Source organism: Pleurodeles waltl, chromosome 6 (assembly GCF_031143425.1).
Source record: "Pleurodeles waltl isolate 20211129_DDA chromosome 6, aPleWal1.hap1.20221129, whole genome shotgun sequence".
Classification (NCBI taxonomy): domain Eukaryota; kingdom Metazoa; phylum Chordata; class Amphibia; order Caudata; family Salamandridae; genus Pleurodeles; species Pleurodeles waltl.
In genome coordinates, this window is record NC_090445.1 from 116309993 (window position 1) to 116336411 (window position 26419).

Here is a 26419-nt window from a genome sequence, read left to right on the forward strand (position 1 = left end):
TTAGGAAAGTAAGTGAGTATTTACAAGCATGTTGGACTGTGAAAGATAAGCTTGATAAGGAAGCAGAGTCTTATGAAAGTGTGAATTTGGAATTGTCCTAGCAAATGGCGTTTGGGGAAATAAGCCTTAGTGTTGCAGAATGGAAATATCAACCAGGTCTGGGGTTGCTTGTGTTCCGGTTCAGAATGGACTAGGCCTGGCAGTTTGGGCTGAACTGTTCCTATTGGAGGATGACCAAAGCTGATTTGTATACTTTTGGCTCATGTCTGAGGTGGCATGGTGGGAAAAAAAATAATCAACTGGAATGTGGCTCTGAGTAAGTACCTGTGGCTGAGATTAATTCAAGCATTATGCCATCACTTTTTTGTATTCGTCAGTGCGATGCCCCAGGTGCAGTGTTCGTGCTCCGAAGTTGGTCCCATGTTTAGTGTGTCTCTGGGACCAAATTCCACCCTACTGAAGAGACCCAAATAGGCCAAAAAACAGGCTAGAGTTGCTTGCACTCCAAATCACAAAGAACCTGGGAAGGACCAAGGCTTATTTGCATATGGCTAGATCCTGTCTGAAGCGCTATGGTGGCCAAAAAAAACTCAATGGACAAGCAGGCACTTCTTAAGTAATTACCAGTTTCTGAGATTAGTTCAAGTATTTCGGCAATCACTTTTTTGTATTCTTCAGTGTGATGCTATAGGTGCAACGGGTATGCTTAGGCATGGGTCATGCGCTCACTGCACTACTGCAGCCAAGCTCCCTCTTACTGAAGAGGTCCAGTTAGGCCAAAACCTGTCTGGGGTTGCATGTGTTCTGGTTCAGAATGGACCTGGCCTGATAGTTTTAGCTAGACTGCTCTATTGGAGCAGGATCAGACTGATTTGCATATGGCCAGGCCCAATCTGAGGTGGCATAGTAGGCAAAACAAGGATGGATTGGGATGAAGCCCTTAGCAGTTACCACTGGCTGAGATGAATTCAATCTTTCTACCCATCACTTTTTTCGTCTGCTCTATTCTTGATCGATTCATAGTGAAGTTATGTGTTATCATATATTAGAAAAAACAACTTCTAAATATGTGGAATGTATAAGGCCTGTAGTTCCAATCATACCATGAGAATTCATTATATATATTCAAACCCTTCCTGAAATAATGGATTTAAGCGCTAGATAATGTGGGGTGTCTGTGAAGATATTGTAATGGTCCAGGGGTGCTGTTTTGAAGGTGCATGTTACGTCTGTGTATAACCATTGTAGTGTCTCCAGGATGGGGGAAATTTAGTTTATTAGTTAATTAAAACCATAAACATACACAGGTCAATAATCTTAAAATCATGCATTCAGTAAAAACTAAAAACATAAAATGGTTAGGCATAAGCATTCAACATCATAGCAAATAGATTTGGCAAAACTATTGAGGTCTAACATCCACATACTATTTCCAGCATATTTTGTGCAGTCTTTTATGAGTCTAACAGAGATTTCAACTGATTGGCTAAACCATCATCCATCCTCCTTCTGCCTAATCACTAGTGCAAAAAGAGCAATATTTAACAGTACAAAAAAAGAGACCAAGCCTCTCACAGCCTGACTCAACACACAAACCAAGTAAAAAGTGCATTGTGAAAAAATTACGTGCGAAGCAGAGCACAACTAATTGTGCAAAGAATGCATTACGTCAACATGGAAAGCGGGACTACTTTACTACCGGAAACCAACATCTTCCATATGCCTAAGGAGCCATGAAACAGACTCTGATGCCCAGGGGTAAACAGCCTGGATGGTCGAGATAAGGGACTATTATCCTCACACCCTACCCCTAGCAGCCAGCCCATATATATACTCACAATAACATGGATGGCATGCCAAAATACACAGCTCAGCTAGTAGGGATTTAGTTTCGTGACAAAAGGTAGGCGAAGGGTGATTCTAATTTAGCCCATAACAGCTGTTAATGCATCAAAAAACCCTTTGATTCCTAATTCCCACTGCCCTGCTCAGGCCCTGATAATAATTTTATCTGGTTATTAAAAACTGCTAGAAACTGCACCATCCAAACATTCAGCATAAGGGTGTGTGAATTAAGGATCTCTACAAGGCCTTATTCCCAGGGCTAGAAATTCTTTACGCAGCAGGGCCCTTCGATCTGCTAATAACCTCCGACATAGACATACTATATGCGGAAATGTTTTATTTGACTGATGACATAGGTGACACAGTTTGTCATCCGGTTGCCTCTTAGTCTGACATTTAGGTGTGAACTCTAGCGTTGGAAGAAAGCTGAAGCACATTTTTATAGGTTCTTTCTTAATGGTTAAAAAAAGAACTGAATCAAAATAGGGTAGTTCCCTGCAGGTTCCATACAAGTTCATCACCAACCACCTAAGGGCTCATTTTGCCAATAACCTTTTGTCTTTCATAAGGCTTTTCTGCTGAATACATTTATTAAAAGTTTTCTCAAAGATGGAATCACTTACAATCAGTTGCTATAAGTCTGAAAGACCTAAATTCTCCATGCTATTCTGCAAGTATGTGGCGAAGTGTCTTTTCCCCCGTTCAAGATTAGTTTCATCCCAGGCAAGGTGTGCTAGGGTCTCTTCAGGGCCATTCCTCAAATGGTGACAGCAATTTACGAAAGCCCCTTGTCTGGCTAATGTTTGCTTTGGCAGAGAGAACTCCAGTCTTGCTTGGGCTGGGGAAGCAGACTTTGGCAGCTGGAACACCTGTTTATATGTTCGTAGTATGAGCTTCTTCAGAATGGCAGCGTCCTCCCCTAGCATTATCCCCCCCATGTATGATAGTCTTTGCAGGGCTACTCTGGTGTTACTTAGCATTAGCAGATCATCAGCGTGTAGGATGTTACACAGCTCGTGACCACCATTGCTCGGTGTGTCCAACACCATTTCAAACAGCAGGGGGCTAAGACGCACCCTTGCTTTAACCCCAGGGATGTTCTTACCTCTCTGGAAAAATGCTGGCTGTCCCCATACCTTAATCTTTACCCAGGTTCCTGAGTATAACAACTAGATTGCTCTTGAAAGTTTTGGCAGAATGCCCCAGCATTGTAGCTTTTTCAAGAGCAACCCCTGTGGGACTCAATCGAAGGCCTCTTTCTTGAGGGCTGGTGGTATTCCATTGGGACCTGGTGCACAGTTGGTATGTGAGTTCTCAATGATTTTTTCCAGCGTCACAATGTTGTATTCTAAAATATCTTGGGCGCTGTCGGTATTATTATCAGTAGGTCGCATGTCGAGTGGGCTGGAGCGAGATCCCAGCCCATACTTTCTTTATTGTGGTCTCCTAGGAAATTCACCCATTCTTCCTCACTTATATTAGTATTGTTTGGGACCCTGATCGAGTTTATTAGCTTCCAAAATTTCCTGTGGTCATTATGTTTTGAAGAGTAAAGAAGCTTGGCCCATAACACTTCAGTTTTGCCCTTCTTATACAGCTAGACATCTCTATTCGATCGTCTGCAATCGTGTCGAAGGGACTTTAGCAGTGTACAGTTCTGCTGTGCTCAGCGGTGCTCGGTGCAACTGTTGGAGGGTTTTATTGATCTGTGATCTAATGAGGCGAATTGGCTTCAGCCAAGTAATGTTCCTATTACATGTGATGCTTGTGCCAATAAGTGAGGTGGTGGCCTGATGCCTTGCCATTAGGAATTCCGAAAGGCATTCCCAGGCCTTTATTGGGTCTTGATCGCTGGCTGAAGCTTCTTTCGGTATGTCCACTGTCTCACATGCCAGATCTAGAATGTCTTTTAAGGCATTTTAAGTTCTCAGCATAAGCTTCTGCCTGTACTATCCGAGCATGCCCCAGAACTCATGCACTTGCACAGAAGCAGATATTTTGTGGCAGGTAGTCACTTTCTGTTCACTGGTCGATCTTGAAGTCAGTTATCCTACTGAACATGCTGGCACTTACTATGGTGTAATTGAGGTAGGAAGTCATTGTACCAGAGCACCTTGTCCAGGATGGTGGGGTATCTCCCGGGAGGTAGCCATTTAACATTATCAGTCCGGCTGGTTCACAGGCCTTTGCAAGCTTTTTCCCAAGTTTATCTTGTCTTCTATGTGAAGGGTAGCTTAAGGCAGGCAATTCATGTAAAACTACTTCATCGTCCCTGTTTGTATCTTGGAAGAGCTTCAGGTAGAAGACTCTGGTAAGTACCAGATTCGCCACCCATGGTTCACTTTTCTGCTCCAGGAGCAAGTTGATCAGCTTATCTACTGTTTTTTCCCTCAGATTAATATAGATGTTAACGAAGACCAGCGGGCTTGTCTGCTGCCTGTCCCATTCTTCCAGGCGAATCGCCTGCAGCCAAGGTATGTTAATACCTAGCACCGTGACTTCTTCAAGTGAGTTTGTAATTTACATAGATCATCAGCCCACCTTTAGCTCTTCCGTGAATAGTGCTTTTACTTGTCAACATATTCAGTGAACCCAATTAGGGGGATACTAGATTGTGCCTCTTGTACAGCTATGATGTCAAATTTGTGGAGGTATTTCGACAATGAGGGTTCTTAATTTTTTTGTGCAAGGCACCCCAGGTTACAGGCACAGATATGCAATGTACCTTGCTTTGTTATGTTGTACCTCAAGGATCCTCACTTCAGTCCATGTGGCAGCTGGCTTGACGTGCCTCCTATAAAGAAGAGGGGAGCCAGCTCCAATATTCTGTTACATCCATTTCGGTTACTACTCTTGTTACAGAGGCTTCTGCCGACGGGGCCTTGATTGTTTGAATCATCAGCCCAGGTTTTCCACTTGTGCTGAATGACCCACCCACTGCAGTTTTCAAAATTGGACATGCCTGTTGCCCTACTTTTTGCTTCAGGCAGTTTGAGGCCTTATGGCCACTCTAAACGGTGCTCTTGCCTGCTGATTGCCTTTGAGCCAGAAGTAGTGGTGGGTAGCGATCCTCCTGGAAATGCACTATTTTTATGCCCCAACTTTTCGAGTTGAACGTGCCCAATGTAGGCTCTGATACTTGCTTATGATTCGGTGCAATGATTTTATTGGAATAAATGTCCTGGGACTCTACTTCTGCAAGGCCCGGTAGGCCCTTGATTAACTTTCAAATATTTGCACGATTTAGAATGTCATGGCTTTTCCTTGATCTAAACTCTGGGATCCACAACAATTGCCTTTGGACATTGATATTTCCCGCAAGCTTTCCTAGGGGGCATTATACGTTGAGAGTTCTTACCCTTGCTTCGATGAGACCCCCTTGAGCATGGAGTGGCATAGTTTTGTGCACCGACCTCTCCTGTAAGTGGATGCTACACAGTCTGCTGCACACCGACACATTACCTGGGTGGAGTTCTGTGATCTCCTTCCTTGACATCCCAGCACTATCACTCACTTGGGCACAAGATAACATTATATTGTTATTCATTGATTCTTCTTCTTGAATTTCTCTGGGCCCACCAGCTGTCCATACATCTTGGCGTGTCAATGATGGAGCTTTACTCTTGTCTCCCTGTGATTTACCAAGATATGCCCTGGCTGGGCCCTGCCTACAGCTGGTTTCCAGAGGCTTGGTCCTGCTTGTACCTGTAGGAGAGGGAGCTTTGCCCTGTTGTCAATACTGCTGAAGGTTTTTTTTTAGGCCTCCCATGGTGCTGTGGCCACCACATCTTTGATTATGGGTGTTGGTTGCCGGGGTAACGGGAGACCCTTGTGCCATAGTAATAACAACTGTATCGGCTTCCTTTCCCACTTCCTCATGGGGGGAGGTGCTGAAGCATTGAATAATGGATACTAGTTGGCCGTAGGGGCTAGCCCAAGCTCTTGGCAGGTTGGGTCCATGGTAATCTCACTGTCCCCTTGCTTACTTCCCGCTACTTAGGGTGCCGTTATTTTTCCCTCATGTGCAATTAAACTAGTCAGTGTCTCCTCCTGGGCTCTACTTGAAGTGCAACTTGCACTATCTCTGCCAGCCCTTCTTTGACTGTTAACTCCGGCCTTAGATAATTGCTCCTTGCTGGTTTTTGATTTGTGTGTCACATTCCTTATTTCCCTAACCATTTCCTATAGAAATGCCGATAGTCACACCAAATTATTGATTACCTCCTTGTATGAACAGACTGTAGAGTTGTTATCATTCCTGGCTTGAACTCTTTTGATTAAGACGTTTAGCTTCTCCAGCTTTCCGTCAATTCCTGACATGGAGATAGGGAACATATTGAGCATGTCGACTTGAATGTCCATCTTATTGGTGTGGTCATTTAATGTCTCCACTGTAGGGTGCATTGTGTTTGGTACGGCACTCCAGAGCCCAATAGGGGCCTTAGTAAGGTCTTTCATAAATTTTCCATCCTCCACACTTGGACATTCTGCTTTGTGGGAGCCCGGTAGTGGTGCTTCATTTGAAATGGTCACACCCTTGTTAAAATTGTTTGCTTCTCACTGACTGACAGACAGCCCCCCTCAAAAAGGCAGATGGTTGAACGAGTGAAGCTGTGGGAATGTCTGCATAAGCTGGAAATGAATTGAATATTGAGTCGAAGCTTACATCTTCAGTTTTGGCCATTACACCATTTGGCGGGGACTCCGATCCCTAGTGCTGCAGCACAAAATTTGGCAGATTGGAAACTATAACCACTGGAGACAATGGTAAGAGTGCAATTCGTGGGGCTGACTGTGAGGGTAGTAATTGTGGCAATGGTTGCTGGTCCCCACCTGTGACCTTGTCTTCTCCACACTGATGCCTGAGCTCAAGCTCCGAGGCAGAGCCCAAGCCAGAGGTTGGGTTCTTGACAGTGTCTGCAGTGTAGGGGACAATCCGTACTTCCTCCTCTTCCAGTGGCAGAAAATAATCAAATATTTTTGAGGGCTTGAAACTTTTAAGGCCTTCTCCCACTGCCCCCATTTCTCTGTTTTCAGGGAACAACAATAGATCACCTATCTTTGCCTCAGTTTTCTCAGTAAGCCAGAGGTCTTCAAACTTTTTGATGCTGAGACCCCCCAGGCAAAAAAAATTAGGCGTAAGGACACCCTCCTGACAAAAATTTCTAGGACCTGCTGTTGTTGGCTTCGGTCATGTTTGGGGGGGAGGCTGAAGGGCCTTGAGAGCCTGAGCACGGAGAACCATGTAAAAGAGCTTCCCGACCCAGTGGCATAACATCCTGTGCCCCCATGCACCATAGGGCTTAATTAATGTGTGCACCTGCGACACACTGCTTTCTTTTTCTGTTGCTGCCTGGGAGTGAGAGCTGGCCTAGGTGCAGGGGTGCAGCCATATGCTGAGGCAGGCAATGTCTGGGCGGGAAAGCTGTTGTGGAAGCAACTAATACAGTACTGTAGGACAGTGCTTGTCTGCATGACTTAAAGGTGAGGTGCCACTCACATAAAAAAAAAAACACATATACAGGGTTCAATTTAGCCCACAATTAAGTCAATGGTTGCACATTGTCAATGAGACATGCATCAACCTGGAGGCAAAAGCAGCAGCGTGTAAAAGAAACAAAAATGTCACTTGCCGTCTGGGCTGAGTGAGTCTCAGCTGTGGTTCTGTGGTCAGACTGCTGCAGCCAGCGAACCTGAGCCCTCAGCCAGCGCAACCAGTGCCACCTATATTGTGATGAGTGAACTGTACTCACTGAGGCGTCATTGATGTGTGCAGTACAGTCACTCACTCAATCAATCATAGATTTGTAAGCATGCCTAATCACCCATAGGGTCTCAAGGGGCTGACTCTGGGCGCGCTGCTCAGCCGAAGAGCCAGGTCTTGAGGTCCTTCCTGAACTGCATCAGTGATGCGGTCTGCCTGAGCTTGAGGGGTAGCACGTGTAATGTCCGGGCTGCTAGGTAGGAGAAGGATCTTCCTCTTGCTGTGCTTTTCCTGATCTTGGGGACGGCTGCCAGGGCGAGCTGGAAGGAACGGAGACGTCTACTGGGTACGTAGAAGGCGAGGCTGTGGTTAAGGTATGCTGGTCCTACGTTGTGCAGCACCTTGTAGGTCTGGATCATGAGTTTGTATGTGATGCACTTGTTGACTGGGACCCAGTGTAGGTATCTGAGGTGGGAGGAGACGTGGCTGTGTTGGGGGATATCCAGGATGAGTCTGGCTGCTGCATTCCAGACTCTTTGGAGTCTTGATTGAAGTTTCTTGGTGATGCCGACCTAGAGAGCGTTGCCGTAGTGAAGTTTGCTGGTGATGAGTGCATGGTTGACTGTCTTCCTTGTATCAGAGTGAATCCTCTTGATAATCTTCCGCAGGAGTCAAAGGGTGTGAAATCATGATGAAGAGATGGTGTTGACTTGGCATGCCTTGGATAGTAAGGAGTCCAGGATAATGCCCAGATTGCGTGTGGGGGTGATTTCCAGAATGGCGGGCCACCAGGAGTCATTCCAGGCAGAAGGGGTGGAGCTGATTACGTGGATCTCTGTCTCTGAGTTGAGCTTGAGGCAGCTGGCCTCCATCCAGGCGGCGACTGCTCTCATCCCATTTTGGAAATTCCTCTTGGCCTGAGTAGACTCCTCAGACCAGTTGATCGGATCAGTTGGGTGTCATCAGGTAGGAGACTATGGCCTTCATTCGAACCCTGGCGGGCGGCCTGGCGGGCGGTAGCCGCCCGCCAGGCGGGAACCGGCATTTGGCCGCCATGCGGCCAAAATACCGCTTCCCTCATTACGACATTCCCGCTTGGTCGGCGGGCGCTAACCAAGTTAGCGCCGGCCGGCCCAGCGGGAATGGGGGCCGCAACACAGGAGCCGTCTCCGAATGGAGCCGGCGGTGTTGCGGCGGTGCGACTGGTGCAGTTGCACCCGTCGCACTTTTCACTGTCTGCTAGGCAGACAGTGAAAAGCTTCATGGGGCCCTGTTAGGGGGCCCCTGCACTGCCCATGCCAGTGGCATGGGCAGTGCAGGGGCCCCAGTACACCCCTTACCGCCAGCCTCTTCCTGGCGGTGAAAACCGCCAGAAACAGGCTGGCGGTACCGGGGTCAGAATCCCCAGGGCAGCGCTGCTTGCTGGCGGATTCGCCCAGCCGGGGCAAAAATGGCAGGAAACCACCGGCCCCGGTTTTCTGACCGCGGCTTTACCGCCGCGGCCAGAATGGGCTTGGAAGCACCGCCAGCCTGTTGGCGGTGCTTCCGTCATTCTTGGACCGCCAGGGTCAGAATGACCCCCTATGTTTAGTCCGTGTTGTTTGGTGATCTTGGCAAGCGGAGCCATGTAGATGTTGAAAAGCGTCAGGCAGAGTGAAGATCCTTGGGGCACTCCACAGCAGGTGTCTTCGGGTTCTGACGTAATCGGCGGAAGTCTGACACTCTGGCCCTCATTACAACACTGGCAGTGGGTGATAAAGTGACGGTAATACCGCCAACATGCCAGCTGTAACTACCGCCAAATTGTGACAATGGTGGTGATATCTCCGAAAGACAGCCAATGTACCACACTGACCACCAGGGCAGAAACAACAGTCACCACGGCGGTAGCGGCCTACAGCCAGGTGGAAGACAAAGTTCCACCCACCATATTAATACCCTTCAATCCGCCACCTTTTTCGGGGCGGTACCAACGCCATCAAAAGCCTGGCAGAAACAGTGCACAGAAGTCAAAGGACTCACCATTGGAGACACAGGGAAGAACCACGCCGCCATGGAACCCAAACTGCATGTTTTCTCATTGTTTTCTTCTACGTCATGCTCCACCACGAACACCAATGCCGGCGAAGACAATGACAGTGAGTACTGCCGCATAGCACATGGGGGGGGCAGGCCGAGAGTGACACACACACACCCAACACACACACACACCATACACACAAGCAGATGCACAAGAAAAAAAAATTGGCCACGATAATCGGCAAAATAATGCAAGGACAGCAGGAATTGACTAAAGTGATTGTAATAAGATCAACATCAAAAATAATAAGTCGGTGTGGCAATGCAACAGATATTTACAAATGTACAAAAAAGGGACACTGCCCAGTCCATAGTTCACAGGGCCCACATGGCCACAGGGCAAAGTCCAAGGCCCCACTCGATTCCTCCACCAATATGGAGAGAACACTGGAGGGGCATCAGTTGGAGGGGGGGTACCTCAGCCGAATGCTGAAACGAGACCATTGGTTCTGGAGGGGGCAACATGCCCTGTGCTTGGTCCTGGGAAATGCAAGGCCACAGTTTCTCGAGTGGGTGACTTGCCCACTGGTTCTGGAGGGGGCATCATGCCCTGTGCTTGGTCCTGGGGAGTGCAAGGTCACAGTCTCTCGAGTGGGTGACTTGCCCACTGGTTCTGGTGGGGGCAGGCTGCACAGCAGCCCATGGAGGCTGGATTTATGGCATCCACCGTAGGTGACGGCTGCACTGTGGTGGTGGTTGTGGGAGGCTCCTGCTCAGCCCCTGCACCCTCTGATGGCTGCACTGTGGTAGTAGTTGTGGAAGGGTCCTGTTCAGCCCCTGCACCCTCCGATGGCTGCACTGTGGTGGTGGTTTTGGGAGGCTCCTGCTCAGCCCCTGCACTCTCTGATGGCTACACAACCACTGCTAGCTATGGGGGCTCTATGACAACTGCTGGTGCAGGCTCCTTCCCCTTCTTTATGGCTGGTGCAGGCTCCTTCCCCTTCTTTGTGGCTGGTGCAGGCTCCTTCCCCTTCATTGTGGCTGGTGCAGGCTCCTTCCCCTTCAGTATTTGTGGCCTGGAATCCTTTCCACCACAAGTAGGTTATGCTAACACTGAGCCCGTGGATTGTTTGGCTGAGGTGCTTGGCTGGGTCCTTGATACCCTGGCCATACGTGCAGGTCCGGGGGAGGGGAGGGGTAGGGAAGAGGTCAATCTGGAAAAGGAAAAGCTTTTTAGGGACATTGGGGCTTGAAGCGGGAGAAGTAATGGGAGTTGAGGATGAGGGAGTGGTTGTTGGAGGTGTTTTTCTGCTGGATTTGGGTGCAGGTGCATGGGTTGCATGCTGTTGTGAGGTGGATGGCTGTTGGGTGTCTGAGTGCTTGCGTTTGTGATAGGAGGGGGGACAGACACAGTGGGTGAGGACACAGGGGACGTATGCATGGATGTTGTGAAGGTGTCTGCCAGTGAGGTGTGTGTTCTGCTTGGTGTGGTGATGATGCTAGTAGTGGATGATGATGTAGTGCATGCAGGTGTGAGTGTGGACGTAACTGGGTGGGAGGAGGAGGAGGGGGAGACTGTGGAAATAGTGGATGTTGTTGTGTCTCCAACTGGATGGTGTTTGTGTGAGTGCCTGTGGGATGAAGTGTGGTGCTTGTGTTTGCCTGTGACACTCTTGGGTGTTGTCTTGTGTGCATGCTCGTCTGGCTGTGTGCTTGGGATGGGTTGGGGTTGAGGAGAATGGGACTGGGAAGTGGACGTTGTGTGGGGGGGGGCAGTTGAAACAGGAACAATGGCTGCCATCAGTGAGGAGGCCAGAGCCTGGATAGATCTCTGTTGTACCGCCAATCCACCGTGAATACCCTCCAGGAATGCATTAGATTGCTGCATCTGGGCTGCCAGCCCCTGGATGGCATTCACAATGGCTGACTGCCCTACAGAAATGGATCTCAGGAGGTCAATACCCTCCTCACTCAGGGCAGGAGGACTCACTGGGGCAGAACCTGAGGTGCCTTGGGCAAAGGAGATGCTGACCCTTTTGGGTGAGCGAGAATGGGAAACTCGCTGGGAGGGCGGTGCTGGTACGGGGTTGGCAGCTGTACCTGTAGCTGGGGTGGTCACAGAGGTGTCCGCCACTACCAGGGAGCTTCCATCGGAGGAGGTATCTGAGTCTGTGTTGTCCCCTCCAGTCTCCGCCGTGATACTCCCCTCGCCCTCTGTCCCACTGGTGCCCTCAGTGTCGGTGGACTCTGGCTCCAGGGTCTTGTGGGATGCAGCTCCCTCTGTTGCTGGTGCCTCTGCTCCTCCGCCAGATGATGCTAATGTGCATAAGGACAGGATGACAACACAAGAAAGGGGGGAGAGAGACAAAGGATACACTGGGTCAATGACTGCACCAGCACCACCATTTGTGTACAGAGCACCCTCACACACAGGGTACAGGCCTACGCACTGTGCATTGCACTAACAGTAATATTGCTAGCCACCATGGCATGAGGAGGAGCACACACCGCCAAATGCAGCACACCTGAGACCCACGCAGCCCTGACCAGTAGTGGATGCTAACAAGCTAGGTAGGCAGTATTTCCCCTTCAGACCCTTAGCCACCAGAGGACATACACTGCTATGTCTGGCCTGGCCTAGGGGCACCCACTGACACACAACCACCACCCAGATACCACCCCTCCAGCCTTGAGCTTCAATGATGGCCACTGTACTCACCTCCTTGTGGCTGCTGTGATGCCCTCAAGCGCCCAGACACCTCAGGATAGGCCACCGCCAGTATGCAGGCCATCAGGGGGGTCAGGGTCTGACGGGCACTCCTTCCTCGTTGGGAGGGCATCCCCAGGTGGGTCTCCGCTGTCTTCCGTGCCCAGCGTCTCAGGTCCTCTCACTGTTTGCAACAATGGGTGCTATGCCCACCATAGACCCCCAGGGTCCGCACCTCCTTGGCGATGGCACACCATATACCCTTCTTTGATGGGCGCTGACCTGCAGAGGCAAAACAGACAGGAGAACACCATTAGACAAACAGTCCAGCCATGAACACGAATGGTCCACCATACCCGTTTCCATCATCATTGGCACACACATAGCCCAGCACACAACGTGTACACCGCCAAGAGGATATCCATCCACCCCCCCTACACGATGCCTTCACACACAACTCCATGCATTCATGCCACATGCATCGTGCCCACAGTGTACTCACCTGTTGGTCCGGAGGCCCATACAGCAGTCCGTACTGGGGTAGAACCCCATCCACTGGTCTCTCCAGCTCCTCAGAAGTGAAGGCAGGGGCCCTTTCCCCAGACATATGAGCCATGGTAGGTTCCAGACGCAGGTCACAGCAGCACATGCAATGTAGGTCCTCTCCTATGGAAGGTCAGGAAACAAGTGAGGAATATGATAGAAAATGGCAGTCACGTCCGCGGCGGAGCATACCGTCACCGCCGAGGTAGCTCACCATTGGCCACTGTATCCCATAGGGCCCAATTACAACCAATGAGGAGTTGCACAGTGGTTCCCGACCGCCTACTGCCACGCACACAACGTCAGCGGCATTACCTCACTTCCACCTGTCCCTCCACATAGGACAGGCGGATGCCATGTCGGGGGGGAACAGGCCTATGGATTAATGCTGCATCACAGGATAAATGGGCACATACTTGACAAATTACACTGTCCCATAACATGTTTGCAGATTGCGGACTACTGTTGTGGCTCCATTGTTCAGTCTGTGACAGTCTCCTCACTCTTTTGTCCCTTAGATACCTACCGCTGCGGATGAATAGGAGATGGAGACATACCCCCGTGTACAGACCCCTGGTGGACTTGGCTGCGCTGGAGGACAGGCACTTTATCCTCGCCTATAGACTGGACAGGGCCACAATCACATAGCTGTGTGCCCAGTACATCTCCCACGTCAATGCTAAGTATCCTGGGTTGGTGCATGATGGTGTTTATTGTAGTAGTAATATATAGAGAGGAAAGTGCAATGGGATGGGGTGATGATGGAGGAAAGTCCAGGGTATTGCTCCAGTCTGTTCGTAGCACAGGTGCATTGTCCCAGGGGACATAGGAAAGGGAGCAATGGCAGTTCAAGGTGGACAGGGTGACTGAGTGGGACACAAGGGGGACAATCAGGATAGTCTCATTTCCTGGTGGGGGGTCTTGGCAAGTGTCTCTGGCTTCTGTCTGGATCGCAGGGAACGTTTGCGGGGTGGTTCATCTTCTGCAGGGGGAGGGGTGCTGGTGGCCTGTGGGTCCTGTGGCGGGCCTCCTGGCCACTAGCGGAAGTGGAAGGCTATTCAGATAACTGGCTAGTGGCAGGGGCCCGCTGTTATGACACTGCCTCCCACATAATGTCGACCATCTCTGTCAGCACCCCTGCTATGGAGATCAGGGTGTTGTTGATGGCCTGCAAGTCCTCCCTGATATTGTCCCTCCTGCAGCCGCCTGTTCTCCTGCACGTTGTCTAGGATCTGGCCCATTGTGTCCTGGGAATGTTGATAGGCTCCCAGAATCTCAGAGTGTGCCTCCTGGAGAGTCGGTTCCCTGCTCCTGTCCTCCCCCTGGCGCACAGCAATCCTCCCAGTTTCCCTGTTGGCCTGTGCCTCTGTCCCCTGAACCGTGTGCCTACTGCCCATGACTCCAGGTCCCTGATTGTCTTGTGTGCGAGGTGTGGCCTGGGGTCCTTGTAGAGGTCGGCACACTGCTGATTGACGTGTCCTGGGGACAGAGGTTTGTTTACACTGGATGGGTGCTGTGGTGTTGTTTCCTGATGGGGGAGGCTCTGTGGTGGTCTGTGACTGGGCTTGGGTAACCGGCTGTCCAGTGGTCCCTGATGGGCCAGGTTGATCGTCCAGATCCTGAAGACTAGAGTTACTGTCCTCACTGTGGGCCTCTTCTGTTCATGGTCTGGATAGTACTGGCACTTCCTCTCCAGTGACATTGGCTGGGGTACCTGTGGGGATGTAAATTATGTATTATGCTTCATGTATATGACATATTGTACATCCTTGGCTTCCCCTCTATGGCTGGTGTTGCCCTGCCAGCGTTTACTTGTGTATGTTGGTGTATGGTGGGATTGTTAGTTTCCCTGTGCTGTGCATGTTTCAGTGATGCGTGTCCATGCAGGGCTGTGAGAAGTGTCCATGCATTGGTACAGCATGCAGGGCTTGGCATTGAGATTAGTGAGATTTGATGGTGGAGTGTGTGGGATGGAGTGGAATGGTGGGAGTGAGGGTGAAGGTATGTGATGGCATACAGGGTGATAATTGTTGAAAGTTGACTTACCAGAGTCTGGTCCTCCTCCGGCCAGACCCTCAGGATGCAGTATTGTCAAGACTTGCTCCTCCCATGCTGTGAGTTGTGGGGGAGGAGGTGCGGGTCCACTGCCAGTCTTCTGTATAGTGAGCTGGTGTCTTGCTGCTATGGAACGTACCGTCCCCTCTAGGTCGTTCCACCTCTTCCTGATGTCGTCCCTTGTTCTTGGGTGCTGTTCCACGGCGTTGACCCTGTCTACAATTCTCTTCCATAGCTCCATCTTCCTGGCTATCGAGATTTGCTGCACCTGTGCTCCAAACAGCTGTGGCTCTATCCTGATGATTTCCTCCACCATGACCCTTAAGTACTCCTCAGTATAACGGGGTTGCCTTTGCGGTGCCATGGGTGTTCTGTGATGTGTATTGTTGAGGGTGTTTTGGGTAATGTGTTGGGGTGTGTGATGTGGAGTGCGTGAGGGGTGTGAGTGGTGTGTGTGTAAAGTTGTCGCAGTGGTCTTGGTGTCAGTCTTGTGCCAATGATTTGTATTCGTAAGGGGTTGTGGGTAATGTGGGTGGGTGTTTTATAGTGGTGTGGTGTGTGTATTAGTGTCAAGTGTGTGTTGTTTGAATTGTCCAATGTGGTGTTATTTTGTCTGTGGGTGTCCATTGTGAACGCGGTGGTATGTACCGCCAATGGTTTACCGCCATTGAATGTCTGCCATGGTGATTCGTGGGTCATAATGTGATGGGCGTTGTTCTGTTGGTGTAACTGTGTGGGTTTTGGCACCGCCAGTTTATCACTGACCTTTGGTTTGGCGGATTTGTGTATGTGGCTGTATTCTGTCGGATTGGTGTGTGTGTGTCATATGGTGAATGAATATCCTCCTGATGCCAGTGTTGGATGTATTACAAAATGCACACAGAGTGCATATTAGAAGATGCCCCCTGTATTTTACCCAATCCTTCAGTGCAGGACTGACTGGTCTGTGCCAGCCTGCCACTGAGACGAGTTTCTGCCCTCCTGGGGTGAGAGAGCCTTTGTGCTCTCCGAGGACAGAAACAAAGCCTGCACAGGGTGGAGGTGCTTCTCCCTTCCCCCTGCAGGAACTGTAACACCTGGCAGTGAGCCTCAAAGTCTCATGCTTTTTGTTACAGCACCCCAGGGCATGCCAGCTAGTGGAGATGCCTGCCCCTCTAGCCACTGCCCCCAGTTTTGGCAGCAAGGAAGGAGAGGATAATGAGAAAAACAAGGAGTCACCCGCCAGTCAGGACAGCCCCTAAGGTGCCCTGAGCTGAAGTGACCCCTGCCTTTAGAAATCCTCCATCTTGGTTTTGGAGGATTCCCCCAATAGGATTAGGGATGTGCCCCCCTCCCCTCAGGGAGGAGGCACAAAGAGGGTGTAGCCACCCTCCAGGACAGTAGCCATTGGCTATTTCCCTCCTGACCTAAATACACCCCTAAATTCAATATTTAGGGGCGACTCAGAACCCAGGAAATCAGATTCCTGCACCCTACACAAAGAAGAAGGACAGCTGACCTGAAAGCCCTGCAGAGACGATGGAGACGACAACTGACTTGGCCCCAGCCCTACCGGCCTGTCTCCAGACTCAAAGAACCTGCACAGCGACACATCCGACAGGGACCAGCAACCTCTGAAGCCTCAAAGGACTGCCCTGAAACCGAAGGACCAAGAAGCTCCCGAGAACAGCGGCACTGTTCAAAAATAGCTACAAATTTGCAACTTTTTAACAACTTCCAAAGAACTCACTCTTCCTGTCAGAAGCGTGAGACTTCACACTCTTCACCCGCTGCCCCCGGCTCGAGCACCAGAGAACCCTCCATTGATTTGTATTGCAAACCTGACGCCAACTTTACACACTGCACCCAGCTGCCCCTGCACTGCTGGGGGTGTGTTTTGTGGGCCTGTTTATGTCCCCCCCAGTGCTCTACAAAACCCCCCTGGTCTGCCCCCAAAGACGCAGGTATTTACCTGTTGGCTGACTGGAACAGGAGCACCCCTGTTCTCCATAGGTGCCTATGTGTTTTGGGCCCTCCTTTGACCTCTGCACCTGACCGGCTCTGTGTCGCTGGTGCGGTGATTTTGGGGTTGCCTTGAACCCCAAACAGTGAGCTGCCTATGCCCAGGAAACTGAACTTGTAAGTGCTATACTTTCCTCAGAAACTTAACCTTACTTACCTTCCCCAGGAACTGTTGATTTTTGCATTGTGTCCACTTTAAAATAGCGTATTGCCATGTTAACCTATACTGTATATGTTACTGCTCTAATTCAAAGTTCCTTACTTACCTGTATGGAGTACCTTGCATTTTATGTATGTGCTTCAAATCTTGAATCTTGTGGTTCTAAAATAAATTAAGAAAATATATTTTTCTATATAAAAACTATTGGCCTGGAGTTAAGTCTTTGAGTGTGTGTTCCTCATTTATTACCTGTGTGTGTACAACAAATGCTTAACACTACCCTCTGATAAGTCTACTGCTCGACCACACTACCACAAAATAGAGCATTAGAATTATCTAATTTTGCCACTATCAGCCTCTAAGTGGAACCCTTGGACTCTGTGCACACTATCTCTCCCTTTGAGATAGTATATACAGAGCCAGCTTCCTACAGCTATTAATCAGGATTCCTTGTGACAGGCTCAAACTGTGTGCTCCTTCAGCTAGTAGATGCTGCATGGTGGCCTTGGATGTGCTGTGGCAGTGACAAGATGGCTGTGGGATTTTCTCCTAAGCTGCATGGGAGGGTGCTTTAAAGTCTGCTCTTGTACTACAAAGAATTGTTCTCCCTTGTTGCTGTGAAGCCTTAAGTAGATTTGGTTTGTTTTCACCATGTACCAAATGGTTTTAATCGAAATGCGGCCTGAAGTTTGGTGTATTCCTCAACCCGCCATATGGTCTATTCAGGGTTGCTCCCGCTCTAGGTCAGGATAGATGTTTGTGAACCCTTTCTCAAATGAGGTGATAAAGTTTGTAGCCCAGATGTGCACAAAGAAAAGGTTTCGAAAATGTGAGGAATGGGAAGATTGTCACTGACTTATTAGCAGCCTGTTGGACTTGGCCCTATCTGCAAGGTCACCCTCAAATGTTTTACTTTCTCCCTTCCTGGTTTTTGAACCTGTTTTGTTGGCTTTTAGGATTCTGTGCACTTTACCAGTGCTAAACAGTGCCAAAGTGATTGTCCTCGCTCCTTTAAATATGGTAAAAGTGGATAATACCCAATTGCACATTTAATTTACTTACAGGTCCCTAGTAGAGTGGCACTACATGTACTCAGAGCCTGTAAATTAAATGCTACTAGTCGGCCTGCAACACTCATTGTACTACCCATTGAAGTAGTCTTTTAAAACCGGTCTCAGGGCTGCCACTGAGCCTGTGTGCAGTTTTAAACTGCCATTTTGTCATGCCCAAAAAAAATTTGACTGGCCCAAACCTTCCTTTTTAATACATATGTTACCTCGAGGGTAGGTCCTGATCAGCCCATAGGGCAGGGTGCACTGTATTTAAAGAGTATGGCCTGTGTTTAACTGTTACATGTCCTGATAGTGAAAAGCTCTTACATTTGTTTTTCACTACTGTAAAACCTATCTCTCCCTTTGTATAACATTGGGTTACCTCTTACATTTAATAAGTGATAACGTTTGTTTGGGAGCAGGTAGAAATGTCATGTTTACACTTAAATGAGTTGTAATTTAAAAATGTATTTAATGGCAAAGTCGGATTTTAAGTCACAATTCTGAACATACCTCTTTTAGAAAGTTGGCATTTTCTTGTCCTAACCATTTGGTGCCTGCAGCCTGTGATCCTGGGTCACATGACAAGGTGTAGTTGGCCTTTGTGTATTCCTCCCAGACACTGTCGCAAAGGGGGACTGAGTGTTGGCAGGATGGGCCACCCTGACAAGATGGGTGGGGGCGGAGTAGTCACCTATCATATTTGCACTTCAATAGGGGCTGCCTTCTGCATTCGCAAAAAACTTCACACTTGCCTTTTGTCACCCCAGACATCCTGGGACCAGAGTATGGAGGAAGGAAATTCCAGAACCTTCTGTGGGGTGGAAACTCTAGAGGTTTCTTCCACTTCTAAGCTGACGCCTGGTATTAAAAACAGGACCCTCAGACCGACTCATTAATACACCACTGGACCGGTGGATACTACAGAAGAAGGACTGCCCTGTTGCCAGCATAAGACAGCTGCTTGAGGCCTGCCCTACTCTCTGGGAAGGAAGACTGGACCTGCTCACTTCATCTCAGGCAGAGTGACTTCAAGAGTCAAGTACCTGACCTCCTGTTCTGAGCTACAGGGACACAGCAAGTTCTAGTGGCCTCAATGCAACTGCTCAGCTGACATGCTGCACTGGACCTGCCTAGACCCACAACTGGACCTGCCTGAGCCGTGCTGGCCTCTGCATGAGTGAGTTACTGATCCCAATAGGTGCCTCCCCTTGGCTAACATCAGAGAGAAATCCCCCTGGCATATTTGAAAGTTCCATTAAATCAGACGCGAAGCGACGTAAATGCCCACTGCACAGCCTTATCTGAAATGACGGCAAGTGACATAAAGCACTGTGAAGCCTCGCTGCACAGCTTCATCTGAACCGACACAAAGCACTGCAGAACCTAGCTGCAAGCTTCATTGGAACTGACACCGAGCGACACAAACCTCTCCACTCAGCTTCATCAGGACCAACACCACACGATGCTAACCCTTGCAAAGCAACACCCCACAGACCGGTCACCAAGGACCTAAGGTACAAACCTCAGCAGGCCAAAATTGGTCCTTTGCCCGGCTTGCATTCTATGGCTGTCAGCCTGAACTTGTGACTTTGTCCCGGCTCGGCTCCACTAGATACCATCAGATGGTGCTTTTCACCTTTTGGTGCTGCTTTCATAGAAACCTTTAAAATTCAATATCTCCAGTAATACTGATTGGATTTTGGTCATGTTGGTGTTAATTAATTTATTAAAGCATACCCTATTTTTCTAAATTGGTTTGGGATTTGTCTTGTGTTCTTTTTTCAGCCTATTACTGTTGGTGTGCTGCATAAATACTTCACATATTGTTTCTAAGTAAAGCCATACTGCTTTTGTGCCATGCTACCAGAGGGTGAAACACAGGTTGATTTAGTGACTTTTTGAGGTTCACCCTGATAGGGATTGTGGTTGCTTAAGCAGGGTTTCGCCCACCTCAAACTATAACGAAGTTTTTCACTGGGCCCCAGCAAAAGCAAGGCCTCTAGCAATCCTTTTGGAAGGAAAGGATGTATCAGAAAACAGGAGGAGATACCAATTACAGAAGCTCAACAGACTCTAGCCCAGCTCATTCCACACTTCATTGAGACCCAAGCCTAACGGACATTTTCAGTGTTAGTAAAATCGTTGGAATGTTTTTTATGGTCCCACCCTTCTGTCATGTATGTTATCTCTTGGTTGACAGCATGTCCCCTTTTTATGTCCATGCCGCTGGTGTCGCGCGCTGGGTGCAGGTGGAGTTAGGTCTCCTTGACAACGGCTGCTGATCCTGTGCGCGTTCCCGTTCACGCGCAGGGTCGCGGTCGTGCGCGCGCGGCTCTGAGGGCTCGGGACGCTGCGGCTGCGGGAGACGCGGGGGATGGAGGAACCGGCGAGCCGGGAGGGCGAGCGGGGGTCCCGCGGGGAGGGCAGGTAAGGGCAGTTCTTGTGGCCGTAGAACGGCGGGGTGGTGGCAATGGGTCCATCGCAAACAGATAAGAAGAGCATGTATTTGCTAAATAAGAAGACAGGTGTGTGTGCTGGGGGTGGGGGACGCGCGGGTAGTCTAGCCAAGGGACGAGGGCAGGTGTGGGACGCGGGGGCAGGTACGTGTTGAAATGCCTTGGTGCGCGCTGGGGGCAGGTAAAAGGGCCGGGGTAAGGGGAAAAAATTCGGCGACGGTAATGGAGCAGGTAACGGGCGCGTTGTGGTCTTGCATCGGTTACCAATGATACTGCCTGGGAGGGAGTTGGAGTCCACGAGCTCGTGGCAAGGGAATGGAAATATGTACCTTGAGGTGGGCAAGGGAAGCCGAGTGATAGGAGGGTATATGGGGTAACGGCAGAATCATAGCATGCAAAGGAATGCACGATCTGCTGGGTGAAGGGGCTTTGATGTGTGCAGTGGCATGGGAAAGCCGAGTGTGCACTAAGTGGGTGTCAAGGCTGCTTCCTGTGTAAGGAGAGCTATTGGAGAGTGACAATACATACTGCTTCCATGGAGGTCGGGGAAGGGACGAGGTGAGAGAAGGACACTCACTTCCTGTTGTAATAAAGGATGCATCTTATGATGTTGCTAATAAAGACGACTTCCTGCAAGGCTGTAGGAAGTGTTTTCTCGATGTGAGTTCAAGAAAGCCTGCTTTCTGTGGGGGTAATAATTCTCCCCTTGGGAAGATGAAATCAAAATCTGCTTTCATGCGGGAGTACTAAAAACAGATTGCTATAAGGATATGTGACGGCTGTTTTTGTTTTGGAGGGTGGGGGGCATCGTCGAAATTGTAAATAAATGGTGCCTCTTGTGGGGTGAAAAGGGCCTCTTCCTGTTATTGTGGTAATGCAGTTTCACACCAGCTGGTGTAATACGGTCTGCTTTACGGGTAGTGTATTAAGGACCATTTTCTGATGAGGCTGCTTCATCGGGCACATTCTTACAGGGGCAATAGAGCTCGATTTGATGCAGTTGTAATGAAAGGTGATTTCTCTTGGGTATGCGATACCTGCCGCTTCCCACGGGTGATCGAGTCTGTTTCCCAGTATGGTGGCGGTAGTTGCCTTTTTCTCGTTCGGTTACCAAAGGCTTTCTTCTTTAGGGATTGTAAACTGCCACTAATTTCGGGAACCCCGTAATACTGCTGTTGAGATCGGCAAAGATTATTGCATGTTATAGAGGCAATTTTTGTATTGACGAGGAGGTTAAGCATGTTTCTTAGGTGTACCAGACCATTGTTCCTTCTTTTCGGGGTAGCAAACTGTAGTCGGTGTCGGGTAGGGAAGGCTGCTAGTGCTTCGGTGACGGTGGGGTGCGAGGGGACGTTTAAAGCCACCTTCCACCAGGGATAATTGAGGTCGTACACAACTGACTCTTCCGCCTGTGCAGGTGGGCAGGTTTTCCTGTAGTCCAGCCAGCCTCTGACCCCAGGTGTTCATGGTGTCTTCACACCTTGGATGCTCTCAGGATGACGCAAAGGCAGTTCTCCCAGCAGAATTGCCCCCTGGGAGAAGTGTAGAATGATGCAATGACAACGTGTGTGGGATGGAGCTGAGCCGATTGGATGGAGCGTTACAGCCTGTACATGCTAAAGTGGTTTGCAGAACGCTAGCAGCTGATCGTGTTTAGGAGCCATTTAGTTACGCCCATCAAGGTTTTAATATTCGTATTTGTCAGACATCTACTTGAAAGTCGCTCCAATCAAAGGATTTTAATGTACGCTGTGAGCTCCGTTCCTATGTCCGATTCTTCTCTGCATTGCTCTCTTGGAGTCGGGATTTGACGTCTCTGTCTGTAGTAGACTGGCACTTACGCGTTTCATTGGCAGCATCGCTCACCGCCCGGCGGCATACGCTTTTAAACAACGCAGACTAACTCGACCTTGTGTCATGGAACCTGCCAAAAGGTACTTAAAGGAGTGAAATTAATTCTTAGCAGTGGTTATCACCTGGTCGGTGTGGAACGGCGAGAATATAAGGGACTTTAGTTCAGCTTGATCCTTTGCTTTAAATAATCCCCGAGACAGGTAGAGAAAAACTAAGAGCACACATTGTAGGCTGTATTCATGCTAAGGAGGATTTTAAACAAAAACGGAGATTGTGCAGAAGTAACTGGCATTAGTGGTTTTCGCACGAGTCTGCTTCTGATATGCTGTCAAGGGACTCGGAGACGGAGCGAGGCCTCTGCCTTGAAGCTCAGCCATGTCCGCCATAAACAAGGGCTTAACTGACCACACTCACATTGGCTATGAGGTCAGTGAGGAGAGAAGTGGATTTTTGGATCGAGTACTCAATGTGTTCTACAGAGGAGTCAAACTTCATTCCATAATCATGTCTCATGATAGTTATCCCTATGTTGGTTGTCTGAATAAATAGGAGATGTAGTGCCTGAAGGCTAGCCCTCCATATCTGGTGCCAGAGGTGTCCACTTGAACTACTGAAGATAGCTGGTGTTTTAGATTCATGCTTAAGGGAAGGCACCACCTCAGATGTCTTCCCAGATTGAGGGATTTGATGTGAGGCAGAACTGCATGAGCTGGTTTGGGCCCCATTGATCCATGGCTGTGACTGACCCATCTGATCTGGGAGGTAACCCGGGCAACCAACTTGGATTCGTAGATTTAGGACTAGGGCTGTAGTCTACAGCTTCACATTTCAGATCCGAGTTTAGGTCTAGCCCTCCTGAGCCGGGCATCCGCTGGTCTTCAGAATCCAAGGACAATGCTGTCTTTTCAGAACTAGGACACAGAGCCACCCTTTGGATTTACTGCTACATCTGTTTTGCCTGAACTGTGGTATAGGACTGATGCCTGAGTGGTGCGATATATATGGCGCCTTTATGCTAGACTTGGCTCTTTTGAGCTGGGAGAGTGAACCAGCTTTCTCAAGCTGTGCAGTATATCTGCCCCCTTAATGTAGGACTCTTCTTCTGTATTTGGGACACAGAGCTGACCCTGTCAAGCTGTGGAATATATAGTAGCTGTCTTATGCTGTGGGTCGCTCTCTCAAACAGGTAGACAGAGCTGGCCCTCAGAAGTGGTAGGTAATAGCTGCCTCTGTTAAACTAGGGATCACTCTCAAGCTGAGTCAGAGCTGGTACTTTTAAACTGTGCAGAGTAGCTGCCCTTCTTAACCTAGAGTGCACTCTGCAGCAAGGACCCTTACATGAAGCAGGTTTTCTCATGCTTGATGTGGTAACAGAAATGCATATCCAGCTTCAGCCCAAATCAATTTTTCTTTTCTCCACTGTGGGAGAAATCTGTATAGCAGGGCATATTTGGAGCTGCAAGCTTCTTCTTACTTGAAACAAGCTGGGATAAGAAGCTCTCACATCACACATGTCCACTCTTCCACAGAGACTGTTGAAGCCATCACGGAGAAGGAGAAACAATGAGTGAAGAAGGAGATCAAATTGTCATTGAGAATGATTTAAATAGTGCCATTGAGTTGTGGCTGGCTCAGGCCATTGCATCAGATAATTTATTTATTCAATGGGTGGGAAGTGCAATCCAGTAGCATAGCCCCTTCCTGCCTCAGCTAGTCTCGACGTTCAGCTTGACACTTAGGTTTCCTGGTGGATTTTGAGGGTGTCGGCATACATAGCAGACTCTAATGAATTTTGCTTGGCACGCCTGGAACGTACACAGTGGTGGCCATCCCCGCGAGTCATCTAGAGACCTATCTAGTTACTGAGATGTTTCCAAGTTGCTTTACATTGTGAGCACCAAGAGCATCTCAAAAGGGTTCCCCGGCAGGTTTGGACCCACAAGTAGTATACTTTTTGGCTATGGCCAATGGTTTGCAGTTTATTGTCCCATGAAGTGTTTCCCAGTAGCCCTAACCCTATTCAGCTGGCATCTCAACCTCAGTACTCCGGACGGCAGTGGAAAACGTTTTTGGCTAGGATCCAGTACCACGATGCAATCACATTAAGGTGAGTCAGCCCCCCGAAAATCAGTGGTTGTACACTTTCTGAACCTCTGTCCCACCCCCACATAAAAGGTAAACAGCAAAAGATCAGTTTGGAGTTATTGTATCTCAGTGTCTGCTTGAAAGTCTCCACATTCAACTGAGAGACAAGGGAGGACGGCTAATTTTCAGATTATTGACTGGAACAGCCAAAGAAGTTCAGTGCCCTCCAAACTTTGGCTGGCCCACTTTTACTACATTTTAGCTGTTTTTTTTTACCTAAAAAACTCTCCACAATGGCTGTATCCGCAGAACTACTTCGCACATCTCCCAGACTATTGTGCTATTTGTGTTTTTAAAGTCCCATCCTGGTTACAAAGCAGCAGTACATTATACATGAAATGAGCATTTACTGTGGGTAATGCAGAACCAGGGGAATGGGGAAGATGTAAATACAGTATAAGGATTTATGGTGGAGATAGGAAGGGTTCTAAGATGCGGCAAGATTAGATTGGGTTATTGAGGAGATTGACAGCTGTATGCAGGTGAAGTTGGAGGAAATTTTAAAGCGACGTGGCAACCTAGTGGCTACGCTAAGAATGTATTGATTGAAGGGATTGGTTTTGAGCCCTCACGTGAAAGTGGAGAAGAAGTGGTTCCTTGTGTATTTGCATTAGAATGACAACTTCCAGCAAGACTGGCTTAGCGTCTTGTCTTTTCCTTCCTTTATTTCCTGATTTCCAGTCTGATCATGGTGCAGTGTTTCTTGCATGATCAATTGGAGATGTTGATGCTGTTTAGCAGATTTGGTGGGGTGCTATATATGATTCCTTTGTAAGTGATATAGTAGGACTTTAATGTAGTGAAGATGATCATTGGGAGCCAGTGGAGGTCTCTGAGGATTGTTGTGATATTTTAATAGTCGTGTAGACCAAATGTTGAGGAGGACTCCTGCATGAAGAACAGTCCTCCTACAAATAGGGTGGACAGTAGCAACAGCAGTCAGAAGAGCTTTCAGGATAGGAAAGGTGTAGAGCCTGGACCACTGGTTTGAAGTGATTTTCCGGTTAGGAACAGCTTCACTCTGTGGAGTAAGGCTATTTGATAGCTGACAGTCATTGTCTTCACGCACTGTAATCCTTTAAGCTGGGGATGGTGCCTGTGTAGGAGCCCACAGACCTGGTGTTGTTGAAGAGTGAAGCCATCAAGGTTCACCTTGCAGAGTAAACTTTGAACCAGTTGTTTGCAAATACTTGGGATGTGCCCACGTTCTGTCATGGTGGGATTTATGCATTAGTTGAAATTCACTGGTGAAAATATAGAGACTTGTGGGGATCTACAAGAGGCAAGAATGACCTCCGCTCTAGAGGAGTTCAAGGGGTTGGTTGGTAATGACCTTCTCAATATTATTACACAGGAATGGAAAATGGGTGATTGGATTGTAACTTGTAAGTTCATTGAATTTACCTTTGGCCCTTTTCAGGTGGAGAAATGTCTCACCTGTCTTGAGGCATGGAGGAAAGAACTTAAGGTGAGGAATGGTATTTCTTGTGTTAATTTGAAGTACAAGGGCTTAATTGGAAATGTTCCTCATTTTAAATGACGGGGTGACCTAGTCGTGGAAGGAAATAATCTTCAGAGGTTAACCAGAATGTGAGCAACTTTGTTTTCAGAATGCTATTGCATCTTGTCTCTCCTACTTTTGAAGACGTTGTTGATTGTGCGTTTGTATTTGGCATGTTTGAGTAGGGGATTTGGTTTGGGGATTAAGCAGTGTTTGAGCACATTAAAGAGTGCCGAGCCTTAAATGGTGGTTATATGATAGGCTATTTTGGCCTCTGCTAATGCACGCCTGGTCTTTAAAGTCAGTAGTTGTTCTTTCATCTTTAGTAGATGGAAGTTGACCTCTGTTGAGTTTACTGACTTGTGTGATGTATC

General features: G+C 48.7%; 1 protein-coding gene across 3 annotated transcripts in view; it reads left to right on the forward strand.

The window, feature by feature from the left end:
- Window positions 1-26419, forward strand: part of SRCIN1 (SRC kinase signaling inhibitor 1) — a 758648-nt gene that overhangs the window by 66559 nt on the left and 665670 nt on the right. For 2 of the 3 annotated variants that reach the window (XM_069237489.1, XM_069237490.1), the window contains exon 1: window positions 20399-20516. The exons of the other annotated variant lie outside the window; for it this stretch is intronic. The gene's annotated coding sequence lies outside the window, so the exon portion shown is untranslated. Of the gene's footprint in view, window positions 1-20398; window positions 20517-26419 lie in introns of those variants that run through there. 3 annotated transcript variants of the gene reach the window in all.